The 11,728-nt window shown below is 40.7% G+C and overlaps 1 protein-coding gene across 5 annotated transcripts in view; it reads right to left on the bottom strand.

The window, feature by feature from the left end:
• LOC117962610 (protein Aster-B-like) overlaps positions 1-346 on the bottom strand; it is a 99,882-nt gene extending 99,536 nt beyond the window's left edge. For 2 of the 5 annotated variants that reach the window (XM_059010247.1, XM_059010246.1), the window contains exon 1: positions 50-344. The gene's annotated coding sequence lies outside the window, so the exon portion shown is untranslated. Of the gene's footprint in view, positions 1-49 lie in introns of all 5 variants that reach the window. The other 3 variants (XM_059010243.1, XM_059010242.1, XM_059010244.1) reach the window with 3 other exon arrangements.
• Positions 347-11,728: the final 11,382 nt, after the last annotated feature.

Raw genomic sequence — 11,728 nt, forward strand, 5'->3', positions numbered from 1 at the left:
CTTGTCGTTTATAGAAGCACAGAAACGGCTTGAAAACACCATGTCCTACCTTCAGACTCGTCCCCCTGCACCGCAGACACACTCTCTGGCTTCCCTGTCTTTCACCCACATGCACGTTTTATTCTAATAGCATTATTTAATTTATTTTGTATTTCTGCTCCAGTTTGTAGATTTCCTTTTTTTTGTGGGCAGGTACCATTAGACGACTAGGGGAAATTACATTGCTACATAAACGATCCGTCAAATATTTTATATACTGATATCCAACCATCCAATTAATTTAAGTTTCTAACACTTGTTATCGCACTTTTAAATAAGTAGCGTTTGCATGTTAGTCTCAAGATAGATTTGTTTCCTTTTATTTCATTCTTCCCTCCCCTTTTTCGTAAAAGGTGGGCTGTTCTGTCAGCGTCAATTCATTCAAGATTCATTACAGTTTTGATTGTCGTGACTATCCTTCAATTAGAATCTAGCGTTCGCCCAAAATTCGAGATTCTTCTCCTTGGCGATCCAATCATAACCCTCGATGGGCGGAGACATAATGTACCGTTAGATTCTGTACATGCAGTCACTCTATGTGCCAAAGAAGCGGGCCATAATCAGGAGCTCGCTATCAGCTGTAAGGAAATGCCAATCAAAACAGAAGAACGGAGAGTGCCCAATGTTAAACATATAAGCTGCAGCAATAACTTTGCTTGTAGTTACACAGATCCACTACTCTGATTGAAAGCGTGCATCACAGTTCAAACCTTTAAAAACATGTGAGAAAACTACATGATGTCTATGAAAAGGAGGCTGTGTGGTCCAGTGGTTAAAGAAAGGGGCTTGTAACCATGAGGTCCCCGGTTCAAATCCCACCTCAGCCACTGACTCATTGTGTGACCCTGAGCAAGTCACTTAACCTCCTTGTGCTCCGTCTTTCGGGTGAGACGTAGCTGTAAGTGACTCTGCAGCTGATGCATAGTTCACACACCCTAGTCTCTGTAAGTCGCCTTGGATAAAGGCGTCTGCTAAATAAACAAATAATAATAATAATAATGAAACCAAATAGTCAATAAGGGTGGGTGTCCAGGATTGACCAAGGTGTTTATTGAGGCTCTAGTGTTAGCTCTGTCCGCTCTCGGTGAAATTGTCCTTGCAAATTTCAGGACAGTGAGAGAGCAAAGAGACCTGCTTTGGGATGGAATGGTGTCTGTTCAATCAACAGCTGCTGTCAGCAAAATCCGCTTTATAAATCCTCTTGAAAGGTAGGATTACAATGACAAGAATGCAGTCTGCAGGCACAGCAGGGCAAGGCACCAATGCCATAAAACAGTGACATGCAATCTTCTGACACAAACGTGCATGCAGCACATGAAGTGATGTACAGCCTGTGATACTGCATGATGTGAACTGGTGCAGAGCACATACCGATCTGCTGCACCTAAACGTTTCTCTTACTCCATTTGTAACGAGTGACAGGAAATCTACCTGAAGTAGGGACATAAACTAATGACTAACTTAAATGTACATGCGACTAACCAGGGTGGGCATATAGACATTACACCAGCTGCAACCACCAGATCATGTGTGATGTGAAGCAAAAACAGGGACGGAAATCAACCGCGGGCTGTGTATGTGATAAGCTGCATGCAAGGACAGAGGGAGAACTACCCCAGAGCCGAATACAGAAACTTCCAGAAAGTTCGTCTTAGACAGCCCCTGCGGCAGAAGCAGCACCAATCACTAAGTGCCAAATGGACTCACACACCTATGTGGCAAACTTACTAATTGTGCAATCATAATGAGGTATAAGTAACGTTGCAAACTGTTGTTCTGAGAGTTTGCCTTGTGAAATTCCACTTGTGTAACCTCCCGGGCTTGTGATTAAAGCTTTTCCTTACTACAAAGACAACGGACTGGTGCGAATTTATTTCCCCTACATCACTACCCCACACACAGTACCATAAACTATAACTCACTTGCAGTTCACTGCTTACAACATTCACAGCATCATGGTTTGGCCTCCTTTGCGCTGTGTTGCAACGTGGGAAAACAAGCCTGTTAATCAGAAGATGGAGGAGTTAGAGGAAATTGCAAGCTCTCTTCTTCCAACGCAGTCTAAATCCAGAGATAAGCACTGCCCTGTCATGAAGTAAAGGGAAACCCAATATGACTGTTTTCCTGTGATAGGATCAAGCTTTCAAAACTCAAACTCAAGACCATACGTTTGTCAAGTCATACCCACCATACTTACTTATCCACGGTAATAAATTCACGTCCTGACTCGATTCAGGTGTCTTTAACAATTCCCTTACTATGTGATGGGGTTTGCAGTTATTCTGAGTGGTTCTGTTGTGTTGCTCCCACACTGAGCTCTTATCATATTTCTCCTGGCTTTGTGCTTGTCTGGGGAATCCTAAATGCCAGGACTAACAGCCTTCCAGGGTCCACCCAAATCACGTGACAATATACTCTTGCCACCTCCTTCTATCTTTAAATATAGTATACAGTAGTAAGGGGAGTAGGTGGGGCTGGCAGAGTTGAAGAGCCACATTGTCATATGAGTTGAAGGGAAGGAGGATGGCTCTTCAGTCCCGGCACTTATGATAGATACCCAGACAAGCTCAAAGCAGCTCAAAGACAGGTAAAGGTAGATTTAGATAAATACTGTAAAAACTCAAAATTAAGGATTATAACAACATCTTTTTCATCTGGAAGAGGAAGGACACTCCGCGTGATAACGTCATTTGAGGGATTTAAAAAAAAAAAAAAAAACTATTGACCTTAAACAGCATCATGGGGGCAATAGTTGGATCTATTTTTGGTCATGTGATGAGGTTTTAACCAATCACATGCCAGAATGTTTAAGGACTGAGTCATATATATATATATATATATATATATATATATATATATATATATATATGTATATATATATATATATATATTGTAAAATAGCGGGTTATGAGAAACAGCAGGGAGGGGGTTAAAACCTCCCTGCGAGAGAATGTTCCTTTGGTTGTTTGTGTTGCTTTATTGTTTTGTTTAATTGTTTTATTGTTAATTGTCTTCCGCACCTGGGCGTTATTAGAAATTAAGCCCAGGTGCGGGAGTTTAAAAGGAGTGCAAGCAGTCTGCTCGGGGCTGCTGAGTGGAAGGAGGCAGAGAGGTGCGCTGTCTCCGAGTAGCCAAGGAAGTGTTACAAAGTAAGTGCGGTTTCAAACCGGTGTTTTGAGAAGGACGGGTAAACAGCGTAGCTGTCCCGTGTTAGTCAGGGTGTTCCTGAAAGTTGAGTTAGTGCTCCAAGAGGAGCTAGGTGTTTATTTTGCTTTTGTGTTTGTTTTATTTTTGTGTTTATTAAAAAAATAGCGCGTCAGCGCTTGAAAAATCCATTCCTGTGTTTCTGGGTCAAGTTCTTAAAGGGGCAACGAACCCGAACGAGGGTTATTCTTTTACAATATATATATATATATATATTGTGGATGCAGTGTGGTCCAGTGGTTAAAGTCCAGGGCTTGTAACGAGAAGGTCACTGGTTCAAATCCCACCTCTGCCACTGACTGACTCACTGTGTGACCCTGAGCAAGTCACTTAACCTCCTTGTGTTCCATCCTGTGGATGAGATGTTAAATCAATGTCCTATTGTAAGTGACTATAGCCTACCTCTGTGCTTTGTGATGGTGGTCCACTATGAAAGGCGCTACATAAAAATAAAGATATATATACAGAATATATAACTTTATTGTGTTTAACAGTTATTAGAGCAAGTTGTAAATGTTCCTACTTAATTGGCCTAATTTGTTTAATTGCATGCAGCGGTCTAATTTACAGCAGAAGTCCTACATAATAAAACTACCCTATTTCCTTTGTTCAGAATTGTACCAAGGGTAAAGACGCTAAATTAGTGGACCATCCAGCTGCTTTATGAGCCAAGATGATTTTATCCAGGAAACACCGTGCAACCTCAAATCAGAACAACCTCATTATTACACTGTGTAGAGCCCTGCTTTGTATCCGAGTATGTGCAGTATGTGAACTGCGGAGGTTTCTGTTCATTACGACACAGCACTGCCTCCACCTGGAATCTAGCTCCCCTGTGTCTTTATTATGGTGATATATTTGAACTGTGTGGTTCACCGCAGCATGAATTAGCAAATCACTAGAATTAGCAGTTCAGCGACCTTGCTGGATGTTGTGATGCGTTTCAGCTGTCGTGCAACTAGCGAGGGCTGCTGCCTGGCAACAGACGAGATTAAATTTGTTCTAAGATTTGATTTCATGTACAGGAAAAAAAACAAAACAAAACAAGATATATCCTATACACTTGGGTGTAATTGCATGAAATAAAGCACAGTCGTTAGTCCCTTGTTTTATTTTACAACATTTCATCAAACGAGCCGGGTGTGGTCGTCAGTTTTGCACTGCCAGGTCACCTCAATAGGTGTGCCCTGTTCAAAGCCCTGGTCAGTGCCTTGGCACGACATGGCAGAGACCCCACAAGGTGCTGGCAGGTGAATTGGCTGGTGTTTATCTATTCAGTCATTAACATGTCAAGCAGTGGGTATGCAGAGGTAGAGGATCGTGATGATGTGATCCAAGTCAGTCCTAATAAAGTGGCCAGACAGTATATATGTCTAGAGGTTTTTTTTTTCTTTTATTGAAATCTTTATGATGCAAATCCAGACCTTTCAGCTGCACTGCTGTATAAAGATCCCAAAGTGTGATGTCTGGAATCATCAGCTCCTCCAAACCACATTCCCTTCAGACTCCCCCAGATGAATTCTTCAATGCCGTGTGTGTCAGCCCTCATTCTGCCTGCCTTTATTTGGTTTGCACTGTCCTCTCCTGCTATTCTAGATATACATATTCACTACATTGCTGTTACAATCCCACATTGGGACATGAAGATTGCCTTCAAAACAAAACGCTGCTCCGGGGAAGAAATGAATTGAACAAGTGAATAATATTAAATAAATCCATGGAGGTGGGCGTACTGCTCAAATATTGTCAATATGTGTATATTAATAGGGGCTTTGAAGTACATTTCAATTTTAAAATGCCCTACACAACTCTATTTCACACTGTTCATCTTATGCCTTCTTGGAGCTAAAAGAATTGAAAACCTGACAGCATTTCTTTGCCAGTAGAGAGTTTAGCTTAAGCATATCACAGAGGAATTATGCAACTCATGCTTCTAAATGAGGACCAGATCGCCAACAGGCAGTGCCCATCAGTGTGTTTACAGGGAATATAATTCATAATTCAGTCAGCACATTTCAGAGAGAGATGCCAGCTGTTGAACAGGATCTTTATTTTAGCAGCATTACTGCCACTGACAATGTCTCTTTGTTAGTGGGTGGAAGGAAATGCAGAATTAATGTACTGTACATCCTGACTTAATATTGGCCAACACAAAAACCTGGACTGCTTACTGGCACCACCAGTCGTATGCATTTTGTTGGTATGGTACTGCTTTATGAATACTGAATGCTTTATGAATACTGTAAGTCCTTCAGGGTTAAGTACTGTAGTCCTGTAGTATGCATGCGATGTACAATAATCACAATCATGTTTGTATTATTAAATAGGCATCTGTACACTGTATTTTGAGATAGAAGTGTTGCAGATTTCGATTTTTGGAATGGCATTAGCTCCCCTGTCTGCTGTGCAGTACAGTAAAGTGCGCTGCCTTTTTCGTTACGCCCCTTGCCTACCTTTCTGCTGCTTTCCATCAGCTTGCCAAACACAAAACTACACGACCCATGCCTGCCTGCTCTCCTGCCTGCCTGCCTGCCTGCCTGATGCTAGTTACACAACACTGCCCCAGTTAGGAGATTAGAGAGCGGGCAGGGCAGGGCATATCACGATATGGATCACAATGAGCTGGTGCTGATGGGCTACGTGCATGATGCATAAGAAGATCAAATGGTCATTTAATGATGGACTAATATGTTAAAGACGGAAATGTTAATTGAGTTAGAGAGAGTTATGTATTCATAATTCATAGCAACTATAAAACACACTCATTCTTCAGTGAAGAACCATTTGGTGAACTACAATGAGCTATGTTGTGCTTTTGGTCTTGTGTCACAATACAAGCGATACAGACCTCTGTTAAAATACGATACATCATGTAAATAATGCATCACGAATCATCAATACACGATGAATCATTCCACCCCTAATGGTATCCCTTTAAATACAGGTAAAATGAAACAAACAAGCAGGCAGATGGATGAATGTGTGTGTGTGTGTGTGTGTGTGTGTGTGTGTGCGTGTATGTGTGTGTTGTCGTGTCTGTTTGGAAATGAAGGCAAATCTAATAATGAAATCACTTGTGTGGGTCAGGGACACAGGCTTCTTGGTTGATTAACTGAAGTACACGGATGATTAAACTGTTTATATAGTTGGAAATGCATCTGCATCCCTCAGCACAAGAAAAAGGAAATGAGCCATTAATCTTCACCAAAGTCCATTAAGATGAGAGGGGGTGCTTTTTATAACGCTGAAGACCGAGAGCTTTGGGATCACTCTTGAAAAGACTGAATACAACTATTAACACAACAACAAGTTAATCCGTACAACATGCAGGGTAGTGTAGGGCTTTGTTGTACGGAATACTGGATGTGATTCTATTTCTATAGAGTAAGCACATTGTGTTCTACACGGTACAAGGTTTGGCAGGTGTGTACTTGCAATTGCATTAAGAGCGATGTTCTGTTAAACCAAGTTACTATGCAAAAAAGAAAATCAGAACATGGCTGAAGTTTCAAAAAGGTCTCGCCAGGATTGATTATTGAGTTGCAGGATTGTCAAGGGTTTCAGCATTCCAAAGATTCAACAACTGGCCAAAAGAAGATTACTTGCAGTTTGTGGAGATGTTTGCAGATGTACGCCAACACAGAACACCCTCACAATCCATCTTTGAAGCCCTGCCTTTTGATTTCAAACCCGAACGGAGGACAGCAGGTCAGAGACAAAAACCCACGTTTATTAAGATGCCAGATGGAAACAAAATAATCACAGCCACTGCTTCATCAGCCCAGTAATTATAACTAACCAATGAAGCAGCTGTACACAAAAGTTTCATAATTATATACAGTATACCAATATTGTTGACAGTGTATAATCAGTGGCGTTATGAGTTTGGAAGGAATGGTATGTGCTTCTTAGTTGAAATCTGGGGGATCAAAGTATTAACTAATATGCCAGCATATTCCCTGAGGAGTTATTTCAGTTTCCAAGTAAACAAACACGATTTTATTGGCTCATGGCTCCCCAGTTTTTATGAATTGCTTTCTCAATATTTTCTATTTGTTTTCTTTTCATAGAACTTCACAGACGCCGTTTCATCAGGAGGGACATAAACACTGGATAAATATTTCATAGGCATTCCTTAAAATCAATACATATCAAATCTTCAGGAATTCTCTGTGTTAACCATTTCACGACTGGAACCATAGGTTTCAAATACCTAATGTATGGTGTAGCAGATACAGAAGGCTGGTTCTGAATTTTAAAATCCTTGGCAGTAAAATAAATCAAGGCATTTTAATGATATGCAATACAGCTTTTTTTTTATTTTTGACATGTGTTTAATCTATTCAGATTTCGCCATATGAAGTAGTTTGCACAGTGAATTCACAGGGTTGTGAAGTTATATAAATGACAGCAGTCTTTACCCCTCGATTGAGTACGAATGTGATTGGTGTGAAAAGCCATCCTATTAACTCTGCATATACCTATTCGTTCCTTGAGATCAGAAAATGCAGAATTTTTAGTTGTTCCAAAAAATCGTCTTAAATCAACCAAAGCCAGAGCTTTTTGCTGTCGTGCTCCTCGTTTGTGGAATTCTATTCCGGCTGACATCAGGCAGGTTGAAGCATTGGATTAAGTCTAAATTGAAAGCATGCTTTGTTGAATGTTCTTTTATATAACTGGTTGTCGCTGGAGTGTATTGTACATGTGAGCTCTCCTGTTTTGTTTTTAACTTTGTACATGCTCTGAATGCCATGGTGTGGAGGGCTCTATACAGCTGGCACCCCTTTATCGGGACGCCTCAGGAGAAGGAACAATAACCAGAATAAGCGACTGTCCCAATTAAACGAGAGGCACATTATGATTATATGTTAAATACATACATTTAAATCCGAGTCAATGTTTTTTTATTCTCAAACAAAATGAATCGCACCTGCGATGCTGACACGAAAACCTTCTTTGTAACAGCAGCCTGAGAAACCACAGGAGAATCCTCCTTCCTTCTTATTCACATGCCAATCAAATCGGTCAGGGACGAGGCTGATCATTAGTGCCAATTATCCTGCAGACACATCCAATCCCAAGTCACTTGACTGTGTTCAGCCTGCATGCTTTTCAAGCAGTGTGTGCAGCACAGGAAGCTGGTACTTGTTTTCCTTTTCAAAACTGACTGTAACCCTTGCTACGAGTCATAAGTTGAAATTGCAGGCAATTGTTTTTTCTCGTATCTTTTGATAATGCAAAGCCCTCGGCGGGTGTAAGTGACTTACTGCTTAACTACCTACTTAAAATAGAAAAATTAAAAAGTTCCCTGGCACTGCTGCCTGTACGAGTTCACATCATGCGTCACTTTAATCAGGTTAATTAGCAAAGCTATTATAAAGTGACTAACCGACTGATTACAATGTAATAGCAGCTCTTTGCTGCTGCAGTGGCTAAGTAAAAACCGCCTGTCTTAAATAAATGCAAAAAAAAGTGTGGTTATTCTGAAGATAAATGACACAGGAAATAAAGAATGCTTTTAAAACCACACCACCACCACCCTGCATACAGTAACAGAGCTTTCTGTTCAGTGCCCTTATAATCACAGTGCAATGGACCATCGTTGTAGGAAAATGATCAACTATGAGGAAATCAATAGGGTTCTCTCACCTGATTTCACAGAGCCCAGTTACACTACCTTGCCTGAGGTAACATTAGGTAATCCACAAGGAGCGCTCATCAGGGTCTGTGAAACCAGTCGTACATGTTTTCTAAAGAAAGACTCACGAGGGTAGCACACCCTTTAGATTACAGGGTATCCATTGCTATGTAATAAGAACAGTAATAACTGGGTCACTACCAGTATGATCTGCTTTTACGTGGTTACTCCTCGTGGAATACGTGTAATTACCATGTCACAGCAGGGGCCATGGGTAATTACCCATGTATTACCATTTGGTATCCATGTGATTTAATCTAAAGTGCTACTGATACATCATTCTGATTAAATAGGGATGGGCTATAGTTCTGCATATGATGGCTTAAAATAATCAACATGTTCATGTGAAGGGAAGCCTGGTTTCTACCTGGAAAATACCAAGCTCTAGTTCTTCTCAGAATAAATGACACTTTTCAAGCCAGTGTCTGATCTGATCAGAGCCTGCAGACAGACGCCTCAATCTTCATTTTCTCAGTGACCCGCAGTTAGAAACTTTTCTAAAAGACATGCCGCTGCAGCGTCTATCACAGTCGAACAGAACGGTCCTTATCCAGCAGGTATCCAGTATTTTGGGGATTTCCTCTGAGTGAGGAGACAGGGTTGCTGCAGAACATGCACACAGAGAAGCTTCACTAAATCCTGTTTTCCCTGTCCTCCAGGGAACCCTGTTTCTCAACACGATGAATCATAACTTGACAATCCTTAGAGAATAAAAGGAAAAAACGAAATACCGTTGGGATACTGCTGCATCAGCAGTGGAAAACCCTGGCAGGACACTGGTTTACAATCGATACAACTTGCCAGCTCACAAAACTCAGGAGCTATTTAAAGACTGATGTTTTTTTTTTGTGTTTGTTTTAGAAGTCCGCTTTGATTAAATAAAGTGTGATATTCATGAACTGCTCGAGACTGTTAAAAGAAACCTTCATATCAAATCTGATTCAGTTCACCCAAACTGCCTCCCGAGTTAGCAGCTCCAGGAATAGCTGCTACGCTTGGTTCATGTTATTTTCACAGTGTACCTGTGTATTGTATGATACACCACTGCCAGGGTTGTGTCTTCAGATATTAATATCAGTTGTTACCACAGGCATTTTCACTGTATACACAGAGACAGAACAAAAGGCAGATTTCACCTCACAGCATCCCAAAGACCATCACAGGTCAGCCTGTCTGCTTATCCAGTCTTGAAACAGCATCGTAATGTTGCAATGGGAATTAGGTTAACTGGAGCTAGCCTTTATTCTCCGGACTGGGTTCTTAAACCTCATACATGATGCCCAGGTAACAATTACAACATTTAACCACCTGATGGCACTGTGTGCGATATAAAATACAATGTCTTAAAAACATTACAAAAAATGGATAGATAGATAGATAGATAGATAGATAGATAGATGTGTGCTTTGGTCTTATTTATAACACAGTTTGTGATGCTGTGAAGACAGAGGTGGCTCTAATGACAATCACAGAGATACACCTGAATCTCTGAATGCAGGTTCTGCGGGTCATACATAGGCTTTGTGTTATATCTGAGGTGCACAGTATAGAGAGGTTACAGTATATATAGCATGCTATTGTGATTTGGCAGACTGCAGCATAATGCACAGAGTGCCCATTATACAACGTTACAAAGTGAAGATAGTTTAACATTTTGACATTGCAAAGGCACGCTTCTGAAGCAAAAAGACAAGACGCATTAAAAGATATCCAACCAGCCTTGCATAATCCAGACAGCCTTCTGAATTCCTGTCTGGGATAAAAAGGTCAGGTTGACGATCAGAGAACATTAGACTGCTTGGTCTAATTTGCATCAAGGTTTAAGGAATATGTCAAAACTCTTTCAGCATATTTCTTGTAATCCCAGACGGCCAGCATGTATAACAAGAGCCAATGTTGGATTAAACAATATATGGTCTTTTCATAAACACGTCTGCACAAAAAACATCTTTTTTTTTTGTTTGTTTCTTTATGAGCCAGGAGGCTGTTTTACTTTTCCACACAATATAACACAGCCTTGTTTTATGAGTCAGCTCTACCTCCTACACATTGTACCTGCAAGCACCCTGGAAGATCAATTCACAGCAGAGCAATGAGTCCCACCTAGCTGGAGGAGCTTTCTGATAACAGCTACAGTGATTCTGCAGCTACTGCCAACCAAACAGAAACCGCTTACAAGTGTTAGAAACTGCTCCATGCGGCCACAGCTCTCATACCTTGAATGACCATAAAACACAGCTTTTCTACAGAAACAATAAACACCTCTTGACATAATGAAAGTAAAGATTTTAAGATAAAAGAGCACATCCTGGCCAGCATGTGGGACTACTCTTTCACACCTGTCACTGGCTTCAGCAGATCTCCTGCAGTCTTCCTTAATCTATCTGTATCTGTATCCGTGAGAGAGCTGCAGTTCCCATGGAGACTGTCAGCCTTTACAATGAATATTTTAGTTCTTGTTTTACTAAAGAAGGTTTTTGCATTCAGGAAAAAAAAATTGTCAAGCCTTATACTTTCAACCTTTGCAATATTCAGGGAATTCGAGCAATTTCCCCAGTCACTTACACCCAAAGTTGTACTTGAATGCTTACTGAAAACTGCATCTGTGTTTTGAAAAATAAGAAATGAAGCCTCACATATTATTCACTTAACAAGTTGGTCAATTTTGAAAATGTTTTATTTCTTTTTTTTTCTAGATGCCAAAGTAGTCCCTGATTGTAATCAAATGATTGCATCACTATAGCCATACCCTTCTTAAAGTTTACCACAGTGTGACTGCATGCTATC

The sequence above is a fragment of the Acipenser ruthenus genome, chromosome 40 (genome assembly GCF_902713425.1).
Source record: "Acipenser ruthenus chromosome 40, fAciRut3.2 maternal haplotype, whole genome shotgun sequence".
NCBI lineage: Eukaryota > Metazoa > Chordata > Actinopteri > Acipenseriformes > Acipenseridae > Acipenser > Acipenser ruthenus.